We start from the raw sequence: 15,353 nt of genomic DNA, 5'->3' as shown, positions 1-15,353 counted from the left end.
ACACTTTTTCTGACTGATTTACAACAGTTCCCACTTAGTTCTTGCAGTTTCTCAACTTTTCTCTTACACTGACACTCTTTAGTAGAAAGAGAGTTTCTGCTTGTTCAAAAGACGTATCTCGCTGAGATAAGCGTTTCTGTGCAACGGTTTATTCCAAATGCATCTCTAACAGGCCAAATAAGCTTTCTTTCACACAAACATTGAAGATGACACAAAAAGTCTTTCTCCAGCTCAAAAACATGTTTTGTCAGCATGTACTGGCAAGTTTCAATGCTTTTACAGAAAGTGAAAGCGCTACATTTAAAAGATGTTATTCATCACACAGACACTGCAAATCACTGAAAAACACTTTTTCTGACTGATTTACAACAGTTCCCACTTAGTTCTTGCAGTTTCTCAACTTTTCTCTTACACTGACACTCTTTAGTAGAAAGAGTGTTTGTGCTTGTTCAAAAGACGTATCTCGCTGAGATAAGCGTTTCTGTGCAACGGTTTATTCCAAATGCATCTCTAACAGGCCAAATAAGCTTTCTTTCACACAAACATTGAAGATGACACAAAAAGTCTTTCTCCAGCTCAAAAACATGTTTTGTCAGCATGTACTGGTAAGTTTCAATGCTTTTACAGAAAGTGAAAGCGTTACATTTAAAAGATGTTATTCATCACACAGACACTGCAAATCACTGAAAAACACTTTTTCTGACTGATTTACAACAGTTCCCACTTAGTTCTTGCAGTTTCTCAACTTTTCTCTTACACTGACACTCTTTAGTAGAAAGAGTGTTTGTGCTTGTTCAAAAGACGTATCTCGCTGAGATAAGCGTTTCTGTGCAACGGTTTATTCCAAATGCATCTCTAACAGGCCAAATAAGCTTTCTTTCACACAAACATTGAAGATGACACAAAAAGTCTTTCTCCAGCTCAAAAACATGTTTTGTCAGCATGTACTGGTAAGTTTCAATGCTTTTACAGAAAGTGAAAGCGTTACATTTAAAAGATGTTATTCATCACACAGACACTGCAAATCACTGAAAAACACTTTTTCTGACTGATTTACAACAGTTCCCACTTAGTTCTTGCAGTTTCTCAACTTTTCTCTTACACTGACACTCTTTAGTAGAAAGAGAGTTTGTGCTTGTTCAAAAGACGTATCTCGCTGAGATAAGCGTTTCTGTGCAACGGTTTATTCCAAATGCATCTCTAACAGGCCAAATAAGCTTTCTTTCACACAAACATTGAAGATGACACAAAAAGTCTTTCTCCAGCTCAAAAACATGTTTTGTCAGCATGTACTGGCAAGTTTCAATGCTTTTACAGAAAGTGAAAGCGTTACATTTAAAAGATGTTATTCATCTCACAGACACTGCAAATCACTGAAAAACACTTTTTCTGACTGATTTACAACAGTTCCCACTTAGTTCTTGCAGTTTCTCAACTTTTCTCTTACACTGACACTCTTTAGTAGAAAGAGAGTTTGTGCTTGTTCAAAAGACGTATCTCGCTGAGATAAGCGTTTCTGTGCAACGGTTTATTCCAAATGCATCTCTAACAGGCCAAATAAGCTTTCTTTCACACAAACATTGAAGATGACACAAAAAGTCTTTCTCCAGCTCAAAAACATGTTTTGTCAGCATGTACTGGTAAGTTTCAATGCTTTTACAGAAAGTGAAAGCGTTACATTTAAAAGATGTTATTCATCACACAGACACTGCAAATCACTGAAAAACACTTTTTCTGACTGATTTACAACAGTTCCCACTTAGTTCTTGCAGTTTCTCAACTTTTCTCTTACACTGACACTCTTTAGTAGAAAGAGAGTTTGTGCTTGTTCAAAAGACGTATCTCGCTGAGATAAGCGTTTCTGTGCAACGGTTTATTCCAAATGCATCTCTAACAGGCCAAATAAGCTTTCTTTCACACAAACATTGAAGATGACACAAAAAGTCTTTCTCCAGCTCAAAAACATGTTTTGTCAGCATGTACTGGCAAGTTTCAATGCTTTTACAGAAAGTGAAAGCGTTACATTTAAAAGATGTTATTCATCATCACAGACACTGCAAATCACTGAAAAACACTTTTTCTGACTGATTTACAACAGTTCCCACTTAGTTCTTGCAGTTTCTCAACTTTTCTCTTACACTGACACTCTTTAGTAGAAAGAGAGTTTCTGCTTGTTCAAAAGACGTATCTCGCTGAGATAAGCGTTTCTGTGCAACGGTTTATTCCAAATGCATCTCTAACAGGCCAAATAAGCTTTCTTTCACACAAACATTGAAGATGACACAAAAAGTCTTTCTCCAGCTCAAAAACATGTTTTGTCAGCATGTACTGGCAAGTTTCAATGCTTTTACAGAAAGTGAAAGCGTTACATTTAAAAGATGTTATTCATCACACAGACACTGCAAATCACTGAAAAACACTTTTTCTGACTGATTTACAACAGTTCCCACTTAGTTCCTGCAGTTTCTCAACTTTTCTCTTACACTGACACTCTTTAGTAGAAAGAGTGTTTGTGCTTGTTCAAAAGACGTATCTCGCTGAGATAAGCGTTTCTGTGCAACGGTTTATTCCAAATGCATCTCTAACAGGCCAAATAAGCTTTCTTTCACACAAACATTGAAGATGACACAAAAAGTCTTTCTCCAGCTCAAAAACATGTTTTGTCAGCATGTACTGGCAAGTTTCAATGCTTTTACAGAAAGTGAAAGCGTTACATTTAAAAGATGTTATTCATCTACACAGACACTGCAAATCACTGAAAAACACTTTTTCTGACTGATTTACAACAGTTCCCACTTAGTTCTTGCAGTTTCTCAACTTTTCTCTTACACTGACACTCTTTAGTAGAAAGAGAGTTTGTGCTTGTTCAAAAGACGTATCTCGCTGAGATAAGCGTTTCTGTGCAACGGTTTATTCCAAATGCATCTCTAACAGGCCAAATAAGCTTTCTTTCACACAAACATTGAAGATGACACAAAAAGTCTTTCTCCAGCTCAAAAACATGTTTTGTCAGCATGTACTGGTAAGTTTCAATGCTTTTACAGAAAGTGAAAGCGTTACATTTAAAAGATGTTATTCATCACACAGACACTGCAAATCACTGAAAAACACTTTTTCTGACTGATTTACAACAGTTCCCACTTAATTCCTGCAGTTTCTCAACTTTTCTCTTACACTGACACTCTTTAGTAGAAAGAGTGTTTGTGCTTGTTCAAAAGACGTATCTCGCTGAGATAAGCGTTTCTGTGCAACGGTTTATTCCAAATGCATCTCTAACAGGCCAAATAAGCTTTCTTTCACACAAACATTGAAGATGACACAAAAAGTCTTTCTCCAGCTCAAAAACATGTTTTGTCAGCATGTACTGGTAAGTTTCAATGCTTTTACAGAAAGTGAAAGCGTTACATTTAAAAGATGTTATTCATCTCACAGACACTGCAAATCACTGAAAAACACTTTTTCTGACTGATTTACAACAGTTCCCACTTAATTCCTGCAGTTTCTCAACTTTTCTCTTACACTGACACTCTTTAGTAGAAAGAGTGTTTGTGCTTGTTCAAAAGACGTATCTCGCTGAGATAAGCGTTTCTGTGCAACGGTTTATTCCAAATGCATCTCTAACAGGCCAAATAAGCTTTCTTTCACACAAACATTGAAGATGACACAAAAAGTCTTTCTCCAGCTCAAAAACATGTTTTGTCAGCATGTACTGGCAAGTTTCAATGCTTTTACAGAAAGTGAAAGCGTTACATTTAAAAGATGTTATTCATCACACAGACACTGCAAATCACTGAAAAACACTTTTTCTGACTGATTTACAACAGTTCCCACTTAATTCCTGCAGTTTCTCAACTTTTCTCTTACACTGACACTCTTTAGTAGAAAGAGTGTTTGTGCTTGTTCAAAAGACGTATCTCGCTGAGATAAGCGTTTGTGTGCAACGGTTTATTCCAAATGCATCTCTAACAGGCCAAATAAGCTTTCTTTCACACAAACATTGAAGATGACACAAAAAGTCTTTCTCCAGCTCAAAAACATGTTTTGTCAGCATGTACTGGTAAGTTTCAATGCTTTTACAGAAAGTGAAAGCGTTACATTTAAAAGATGTTATTCATCACACAGACACTGCAAATCACTGAAAAACACTTTTTCTGACTGATTTACAACAGTTCCCACTTAGTTCTTGCAGTTTCTCAACTTTTCTCTTACACTGACACTCTTTAGTAGAAAGAGTGTTTGTGCTTGTTCAAAAGACGTATCTCGCTGAGATAAGCGTTTGTGTGCAACGGTTTATTCCAAATGCATCTCTAACAGGCCAAATAAGCTTTCTTTCACACAAACATTGAAGATGACACAAAAAGTCTTTCTCCAGCTCAAAAACATGTTTTGTCAGCATGTACTGGCAAGTTTCAATGCTTTTACAGAAAGTGAAAGCGTTACATTTAAAAGATGTTATTCATCACACAGACACTGCAAATCACTGAAAAACACTTTTTCTGACTGATTTACAACAGTTCCCACTTAGTTCCTGCAGTTTCTCAACTTTTCTCTTACACTGACACTCTTTAGTAGAAAGAGTGTTTGTGCTTGTTCAAAAGACGTATCTCGCTGAGATAAGCGTTTGTGTGCAACGGTTTATTCCAAATGCATCTCTAACAGGCCAAATAAGCTTTCTTTCACACAAACATTGAAGATGACACAAAAAGTCTTTCTCCAGCTCAAAAACATGTTTTGTCAGCATGTACTGGCAAGTTTCAATGCTTTTACAGAAAGTGAAAGCGTTACATTTAAAAGATGTTATTCATCACACAGACACTGCAAATCACTGAAAAACACTTTTTCTGACTGATTTACAACAGTTCCCACTTAATTCCTGCAGTTTCTCAACTTTTCTCTTACACTGACACTCTTTAGTAGAAAGAGTGTTTGTGCTTGTTCAAAAGACGTATCTCGCTGAGATAAGCGTTTGTGTGCAACGGTTTATTCCAAATGCATCTCTAACAGGCCAAATAAGCTTTCTTTCACACAAACATTGAAGATGACACAAAAAGTCTTTCTCCAGCTCAAAAACATGTTTTGTCAGCATGTACTGGTAAGTTTCAATGCTTTTACAGAAAGTGAAAGCGTTACATTTAAAAGATGTTATTCATCATCACAGACACTGCAAATCACTGAAAAACACTTTTTCTGACTGATTTACAACAGTTCCCACTTAGTTCTTGCAGTTTCTCAACTTTTCTCTTACACTGACACTCTTTAGTAGAAAGAGAGTTTGTGCTTGTTCAAAAGACGTATCTCGCTGAGATAAGCGTTTCTGTGCAACGGTTTATTCCAAATGCATCTCTAACAGGCCAAATAAGCTTTCTTTCACACAAACATTGAAGATGACACAAAAAGTCTTTCTCCAGCTCAAAAACATGTTTTGTCAGCATGTACTGGCAAGTTTCAATGCTTTTACAGAAAGTGAAAGCGTTACATTTAAAAGATGTTATTCATCACACAGACACTGCAAATCACTGAAAAACACTTTTTCTGACTGATTTACAACAGTTCCCACTTAGTTCTTGCAGTTTCTCAACTTTTCTCTTACACTGACACTCTTTAGTAGAAACAGTGTTTGTGCTTGTTCAAAAGACGTATCTCGCTGAGATAAGCGTTTCTGTGCAACGGTTTATTCCAAATGCATCTCTAACAGGCCAAATAAGCTTTCTTTCACACAAACATTGAAGATGACACAAAAAGTCTTTCTCCAGCTCAAAAACATGTTTTGTCAGCATGTACTGGCAAGTTTCAATGCTTTTACAGAAAGTGAAAGCGTTACATTTAAAAGATGTTATTCATCACACAGACACTGCAAATCACTGAAAAACACTTTTTCTGACTGATTTACAACAGTTCCCACTTAGTTCCTGCAGTTTCTCAACTTTTCTTTTACACTGACACTCTTTAGTAGAAAGAGTGTTTGTGCTTGTTCAAAAGACGTATCTCGCTGAGATAAGCGTTTCTGTGCAACGGTTTATTCCAAATGCATCTCTAACAGGCCAAATAAGCTTTCTTTCACACAAACATTGAAGATGACACAAAAAGTCTTTCTCCAGCTCAAAAACATGTTTTGTCAGCATGTACTGGCAAGTTTCAATGCTTTTACAGAAAGTGAAAGCGTTACATTTAAAAGATGTTATTCATCACACAGACACTGCAAATCACTGAAAAACACTTTTTCTGACTGATTTACAACAGTTCCCACTTAGTTCTTGCAGTTTCTCAACTTTTCTCTTACACTGACACTCTTTAGTAGAAAGAGTGTTTGTGCTTGTTCAAAAGACGTATCTCACTGAGATAAGCGTTTGTGTGCAACGGTTTATTCCAAATGCATCTCTAACAGGCCAAATAAGCTTTCTTTCACACAAACATTGAAGATGACACAAAAAGTCTTTCTCCAGCTCAAAAACATGTTTTGTCAGCATGTACTGGCAAGTTTCAATGCTTTTACAGAAAGTGAAAGCGTTACATTTAAAAGATGTTATTCATCTACACAGACACTGCAAATCACTGAAAAACACTTTTTCTGACTGATTTACAACAGTTCCCACTTAGTTCCTGCAGTTTCTCAACTTTTCTTTTACACTGACACTCTTTAGTAGAAAGAGTGTTTGTGCTTGTTCAAAAGACGTATCTCACTGAGATAAGCGTTTGTGTGCAACGGTTTATTCCAAATGCATCTCTAACAGGCCAAATAAGCTTTCTTTCACACAAACATTGAAGATGACACAAAAAGTCTTTCTCCAGCTCAAAAACATGTTTTGTCAGCATGTACTGGTAAGTTTCAATGCTTTTACAGAAAGTGAAAGCGTTACATTTAAAAGATGTTATTCATCACACAGACACTGCAAATCACTGAAAAACACTTTTTCTGACTGATTTACAACAGTTCCCACTTAGTTCTTGCAGTTTCTCAACTTTTCTCTTACACTGACACTCTTTAGTAGAAAGAGAGTTTGTGCTTGTTCAAAAGACGTATCTCGCTGAGATAAGCGTTTGTGTGCAACGGTTTATTCCAAATGCATCTCTAACAGGCCAAATAAGCTTTCTTTCACACAAACATTGAAGATGACACAAAAAGTCTTTCTCCAGCTCAAAAACATGTTTTGTCAGCATGTACTGGCAAGTTTCAATGCTTTTACAGAAAGTGAAAGCGTTACATTTAAAAGATGTTATTCATCTCACAGACACTGCAAATCACTGAAAAACACTTTTTTTCTGACTGATTTACAACAGTTCCCACTTAGTTCTTGCAGTTTCTCAACTTTTCTCTTACACTGACACTCTTTAGTAGAAAGAGAGTTTGTGCTTGTTCAAAAGACGTATCTCGCTGAGATAAGCGTTTCTGTGCAACGGTTTATTCCAAATGCATCTCTAACAGGCCAAATAAGCTTTCTTTCACACAAACATTGAAGATGACACAAAAAGTCTTTCTCCAGCTCAAAAACATGTTTTGTCAGCATGTACTGGCAAGTTTCAATGCTTTTACAGAAAGTGAAAGCGTTACATTTAAAAGATGTTATTCATCTCACAGACACTGCAAATCACTGAAAAACACTTTTTCTGACTGATTTACAACAGTTCCCACTTAGTTCTTGCAGTTTCTCAACTTTTCTCTTACACTGACACTCTTTAGTAGAAAGAGAGTTTGTGCTTGTTCAAAAGACGTATCTCGCTGAGATAAGCGTTTGTGTGCAACGGTTTATTCCAAATGCATCTCTAACAGGCCAAATAAGCTTTCTTTCACACAAACATTGAAGATGACACAAAAAGTCTTTCTCCAGCTCAAAAACATGTTTTGTCAGCATGTACTGGTAAGTTTCAATGCTTTTACAGAAAGTGAAAGCGTTACATTTAAAAGATGTTATTCATCACACAGACACTGCAAATCACTGAAAAACACTTTTTCTGACTGATTTACAACAGTTCCCACTTAGTTCTTGCAGTTTCTCAACTTTTCTCTTACACTGACACTCTTTAGTAGAAAGAGAGTTTGTGCTTGTTCAAAAGACGTATCTCGCTGAGATAAGCGTTTGTGTGCAACGGTTTATTCCAAATGCATCTCTAACAGGCCAAATAAGCTTTCTTTCACACAAACATTGAAGATGACACAAAAAGTCTTTCTCCAGCTCAAAAACATGTTTTGTCAGCATGTACTGGCAAGTTTCAATGCTTTTACAGAAAGTGAAAGTGTTACATTTAAAAGATGTTATTCATCTCACAGACACTGCAAATCACTGAAAAACACTTTTTCTGACTGATTTACAACAGTTCCCACTTAGTTCTTGCAGTTTCTCAACTTTTCTCTTACACTGACAATCTTTAGTAGAAAGAGAGTTTGTGCTTGTTCAAAAGACGTATCTCGCTGAGATAAGCGTTTCTGTGCAACGGTTTATTCCAAATGCATCTCTAACAGGCCAAATAAGCTTTCTTTCACACAAACATTGAAGATGACACAAAAAGTCTTTCTCCAGCTCAAAAACATGTTTTGTCAGCATGTACTGGCAAGTTTCAATGCTTTTACAGAAAGTGAAAGTGTTACATTTAAAAGATGTTATTCATCTCACAGACACTGCAAATCACTGAAAAACACTTTTTCTGACTGATTTACAACAGTTCCCACTTAGTTCTTGCAGTTTCTCAACTTTTCTCTTACACTGACAATCTTTAGTAGAAAGAGAGTTTGTGCTTGTTCAAAAGACGTATCTCGCTGAGATAAGCGTTTCTGTGCAACGGTTTATTCCAAATGCATCTCTAACAGGCCAAATAAGCTTTCTTTCACACAAACATTGAAGATGACACAAAAAGTCTTTCTCCAGCTCAAAAACATGTTTTGTCAGCATGTACTGGTAAGTTTCAATGCTTTTACAGAAAGTGAAAGCGTTACATTTAAAAGATGTTATTCATCACACAGACACTGCAAATCACTGAAAAACACTTTTTCTGACTGATTTACAACAGTTCCCACTTAGTTCTTGCAGTTTCTCAACTTTTCTCTTACACTGACACTCTTTAGTAGAAAGAGAGTTTCTGCTTGTTCAAAAGACGTATCTCGCTGAGATAAGCGTTTCTGTGCAACGGTTTATTCCAAATGCATCTCTAACAGGCCAAATAAGCTTTCTTTCACACAAACATTGAAGATGACACAAAAAGTCTTTCTCCAGCTCAAAAACATGTTTTGTCAGCATGTACTGGCAAGTTTCAATGCTTTTACAGAAAGTGAAAGCGTTACATTTAAAAGATGTTATTCATCATCACAGACACTGCAAATCACTGAAAAACACTTTTTCTGACTGATTTACAACAGTTCCCACTTAGTTCTTGCAGTTTCTCAACTTTTCTCTTACACTGACACTCTTTAGTAGAAAGAGAGTTTGTGCTTGTTCAAAAGACGTATCTCGCTGAGATAAGCGTTTCTGTGCAACGGTTTATTCCAAATGCATCTCTAACAGGCCAAATAAGCTTTCTTTCACACAAACATTGAAGATGACACAAAAAGTCTTTCTCCAGCTCAAAAACATGTTTTGTCAGCATGTACTGGTAAGTTTCAATGCTTTTACAGAAAGTGAAAGCGTTACATTTAAAAGATGTTATTCATCATCACAGACACTGCAAATCACTGAAAAACACTTTTTCTGACTGATTTACAACAGTTCCCACTTAGTTCTTGCAGTTTCTCAACTTTTCTCTTACACTGACACTCTTTAGTAGAAAGAGAGTTTGTGCTTGTTCAAAAGACGTATCTCGCTGAGATAAGCGTTTCTGTGCAACGGTTTATTCCAAATGCATCTCTAACAGGCCAAATAAGCTTTCTTTCACACAAACATTGAAGATGACACAAAAAGTCTTTCTCCAGCTCAAAAACATGTTTTGTCAGCATGTACTGGCAAGTTTCAATGCTTTTACAGAAAGTGAAAGCGTTACATTTAAAAGATGTTATTCATCACACAGACACTGCAAATCACTGAAAAACACTTTTTCTGACTGATTTACAACAGTTCCCACTTAGTTCTTGCAGTTTCTCAACTTTTCTCTTACACTGACACTCTTTAGTAGAAAGAGAGTTTGTGCTTGTTCAAAAGACGTATCTCGCTGAGATAAGCGTTTCTGTGCAACGGTTTATTCCAAATGCATCTCTAACAGGCCAAATAAGCTTTCTTTCACACAAACATTGAAGATGACACAAAAAGTCTTTCTCCAGCTCAAAAACATGTTTTGTCAGCATGTACTGGCAAGTTTCAATGCTTTTACAGAAAGTGAAAGCGTTACATTTAAAAGATGTTATTCATCATCACAGACACTGCAAATCACTGAAAAACACTTTTTCTGACTGATTTACAACAGTTCCCACTTAGTTCTTGCAGTTTCTCAACTTTTCTCTTACACTGACACTCTTTAGTAGAAAGAGAGTTTCTGCTTGTTCAAAAGACGTATCTCGCTGAGATAAGCGTTTCTGTGCAACGGTTTATTCCAAATGCATCTCTAACAGGCCAAATAAGCTTTCTTTCACACAAACATTGAAGATGACACAAAAAGTCTTTCTCCAGCTCAAAAACATGTTTTGTCAGCATGTACTGGCAAGTTTCAATGCTTTTACAGAAAGTGAAAGTGTTACATTTAAAAGATGTTATTCATCACACAGACACTGCAAATCACTGAAAAACACTTTTTCTGACTGATTTACAACAGTTCCCACTTAGTTCTTGCAGTTTCTCAACTTTTCTCTTACACTGACACTCTTTAGTAGAAAGAGAGTTTGTGCTTGTTCAAAAGACGTATCTCGCTGAGATAAGCGTTTCTGTGCAACGGTTTATTCCAAATGCATCTCTAACAGGCCAAATAAGCTTTCTTTCACACAAACATTGAAGATGACACAAAAAGTCTTTCTCCAGCTCAAAAACATGTTTTGTCAGCATGTACTGGCAAGTTTCAATGCTTTTACAGAAAGTGAAAGCGTTACATTTAAAAGATGTTATTCATCACACAGACACTGCAAATCACTGAAAAACACTTTTTCTGACTGATTTACAACAGTTCCCACTTAGTTCTTGCAGTTTCTCAACTTTTCTCTTACACTGACACTCTTTAGTAGAAAGAGAGTTTGTGCTTGTTCAAAAGACGTATCTCGCTGAGATAAGCGTTTCTGTGCAACGGTTTATTCCAAATGCATCTCTAACAGGCCAAATAAGCTTTCTTTCACACAAACATTGAAGATGACACAAAAAGTCTTTCTCCAGCTCAAAAACATGTTTTGTCAGCATGTACTGGTAAGTTTCAATGCTTTTACAGAAAGTGAAAGCGTTACATTTAAAAGATGTTATTCATCACACAGACACTGCAAATCACTGAAAAACACTTTTTCTGACTGATTTACAACAGTTCCCACTTAGTTCTTGCAGTTTCTCAACTTTTCTCTTACACTGACACTCTTTAGTAGAAAGAGAGTTTCTGCTTGTTCAAAAGACGTATCTCGCTGAGATAAGCGTTTCTGTGCAACGGTTTATTCCAAATGCATCTCTAACAGGCCAAATAAGCTTTCTTTCACACAAACATTGAAGATGACACAAAAAGTCTTTCTCCAGCTCAAAAACATGTTTTGTCAGCATGTACTGGCAAGTTTCAATGCTTTTACAGAAAGTGAAAGCGTTACATTTAAAAGATGTTATTCATCTCACAGACACTGCAAATCACTGAAAAACACTTTTTCTGACTGATTTACAACAGTTCCCACTTAGTTCTTGCAGTTTCTCAACTTTTCTCTTACACTGACACTCTTTAGTAGAAAGAGAGTTTGTGCTTGTTCAAAAGACGTATCTCGCTGAGATAAGCGTTTCTGTGCAACGGTTTATTCCAAATGCATCTCTAACAGGCCAAATAAGCTTTCTTTCACACAAACATTGAAGATGACACAAAAAGTCTTTCTCCAGCTCAAAAACATGTTTTGTCAGCATGTACTGGTAAGTTTCAATGCTTTTACAGAAAGTGAAAGCGTTACATTTAAAAGATGTTATTCATCACACAGACACTGCAAATCACTGAAAAACACTTTTTCTGACTGATTTACAACAGTTCCCACTTAGTTCTTGCAGTTTCTCAACTTTTCTCTTACACTGACACTCTTTAGTAGAAAGAGAGTTTCTGCTTGTTCAAAAGACGTATCTCGCTGAGATAAGCGTTTCTGTGCAACGGTTTATTCCAAATGCATCTCTAACAGGCCAAATAAGCTTTCTTTCACACAAACATTGAAGATGACACAAAAAGTCTTTCTCCAGCTCAAAAACATGTTTTGTCAGCATGTACTGGTAAGTTTCAATGCTTTTACAGAAAGTGAAAGCGTTACATTTAAAAGATGTTATTCATCACACAGACACTGCAAATCACTGAAAAACACTTTTTCTGACTGATTTACAACAGTTCCCACTTAGTTCTTGCAGTTTCTCAACTTTTCTCTTACACTGACACTCTTTAGTAGAAAGAGAGTTTCTGCTTGTTCAAAAGACGTATCTCGCTGAGATAAGCGTTTCTGTGCAACGGTTTATTCCAAATGCATCTCTAACAGGCCAAATAAGCTTTCTTTCACACAAACATTGAAGATGACACAAAAAGTCTTTCTCCAGCTCAAAAACATGTTTTGTCAGCATGTACTGGCAAGTTTCAATGCTTTTACAGAAAGTGAAAGCGCTACATTTAAAAGATGTTATTCATCTACACAGACACTGCAAATCACTGAAAAACACTTTTTCTGACTGATTTACAACAGTTCCCACTTAGTTCTTGCAGTTTCTCAACTTTTCTCTTACACTGACAATCTTTAGTAGAAAGAGAGTTTGTGCTTGTTCAAAAGACGTATCTCGCTGAGATAAGCGTTTCTGTGCAACGGTTTATTCCAAATGCATCTCTAACAGGCCAAATAAGCTTTCTTTCACACAAACATTGAAGATGACACAAAAAGTCTTTCTCCAGCTCAAAAACATGTTTTGTCAGCATGTACTGGTAAGTTTCAATGCTTTTACAGAAAGTGAAAGCGTTACATTTAAAAGATGTTATTCATCACACAGACACTGCAAATCACTGAAAAACACTTTTTCTGACTGATTTACAACAGTTCCCACTTAGTTCTTGCAGTTTCTCAACTTTTCTCTTACACTGACACTCTTTAGTAGAAAGAGAGTTTGTGCTTGTTCAAAAGACGTATCTCGCTGAGATAAGCGTTTCTGTGCAACGGTTTATTCCAAATGCATCTCTAACAGGCCAAATAAGCTTTCTTTCACACAAACATTGAAGATGACACAAAAAGTCTTTCTCCAGCTCAAAAACATGTTTTGTCAGCATGTACTGGTAAGTTTCAATGCTTTTACAGAAAGTGAAAGCGTTACATTTAAAAGATGTTATTCATCACACAGACACTGCAAATCACTGAAAAACACTTTTTCTGACTGATTTACAACAGTTCCCACTTAGTTCTTGCAGTTTCTCAACTTTTCTCTTACACTGACACTCTTTAGTAGAAAGAGAGTTTCTGCTTGTTCAAAAGACGTATCTCGCTGAGATAAGCGTTTCTGTGCAACGGTTTATTCCAAATGCATCTCTAACAGGCCAAATAAGCTTTCTTTCACACAAACATTGAAGATGACACAAAAAGTCTTTCTCCAGCTCAAAAACATGTTTTGTCAGCATGTACTGGCAAGTTTCAATGCTTTTACAGAAAGTGAAAGCGTTACATTTAAAAGATGTTATTCATCACACAGACACTGCAAATCACTGAAAAACACTTTTTCTGACTGATTTACAACAGTTCCCACTTAGTTCTTGCAGTTTCTCAACTTTTCTCTTACACTGACACTCTTTAGTAGAAAGAGAGTTTCTGCTTGTTCAAAAGACGTATCTCGCTGAGATAAGCGTTTCTGTGCAACGGTTTATTCCAAATGCATCTCTAACAGGCCAAATAAGCTTTCTTTCACACAAACATTGAAGATGACACAAAAAGTCTTTCTCCAGCTCAAAAACATGTTTTGTCAGCATGTACTGGCAAGTTTCAATGCTTTTACAGAAAGTGAAAGCGTTACATTTAAAAGATGTTATTCATCACACAGACACTGCAAATCACTGAAAAACACTTTTTCTGACTGATTTACAACAGTTCCCACTTAGTTCTTGCAGTTTCTCAACTTTTCTCTTACACTGACACTCTTTAGTAGAAAGAGAGTTTCTGCTTGTTCAAAAGACGTATCTCGCTGAGATAAGCGTTTCTGTGCAACGGTTTATTCCAAATGCATCTCTAACAGGCCAAATAAGCTTTCTTTCACACAAACATTGAAGATGACACAAAAAGTCTTTCTCCAGCTCAAAAACATGTTTTGTCAGCATGTACTGGCAAGTTTCAATGCTTTTACAGAAAGTGAAAGCGTTACATTTAAAAGATGTTATTCATCACACAGACACTGCAAATCACTGAAAAACACTTTTTCTGACTGATTTACAACAGTTCCCACTTAGTTCCTGCAGTTTCTCAACTTTTCTCTTACACTGACACTCTTTAGTAGAAAGAGAGTTTGTGCTTGTTCAAAAGACGTATCTCGCTGAGATAAGCGTTTCTGTGCAACGGTTTATTCCAAATGCATCTCTAACAGGCCAAATAAGCTTTCTTTCACACAAACATTGAAGATGACACAAAAAGTCTTTCTCCAGCTCAAAAACATGTTTTGTCAGCATGTACTGGCAAGTTTCAATGCTTTTACAGAAAGTGAAAGCGTTACATTTAAAAGATGTTATTCATCACACAGACACTGCAAATCACTGAAAAACACTTTTTCTGACTGATTTACAACAGTTCCCACTTAGTTCTTGCAGTTTCTCAACTTTTCTCTTACACTGACAATCTTTAGTAGAAAGAGAGTTTGTGCTTGTTCAAAAGACGTATCTCGCTGAGATAAGCGTTTCTGTGCAACGGTTTATTCCAAATGCATCTCTAACAGGCCAAATAAGCTTTCTTTCACACAAACATTGAAGATGACACAAAAAGTCTTTCTCCAGCTCAAAAACATGTTTTGTCAGCATGTACTGGTAAGTTTCAATGCTTTTACAGAAAGTGAAAGCGTTACATTTAAAAGATGTTATTCATCACACAGACACTGCAAATCACTGAAAAACACTTTTTCTGACTGATTTACAACAGTTCCCACTTAGTTCTTGCAGTTTCTCAACTTTTCTCTTACACTGACACTCTTTAGTAGAAAGAGAGTTTGTGCTTGTTCAAAAGACGTATCTCGCTGAGATAAGCGTTTCTGTGCAACGGTTTATTCCAAATGCAT

Source organism: Chanos chanos, chromosome 6, assembly GCF_902362185.1.
Source record: "Chanos chanos chromosome 6, fChaCha1.1, whole genome shotgun sequence".
Lineage (NCBI taxonomy): Eukaryota > Metazoa > Chordata > Actinopteri > Gonorynchiformes > Chanidae > Chanos > Chanos chanos.
Note: the sequence above shows the minus strand (reverse complement) of the source record.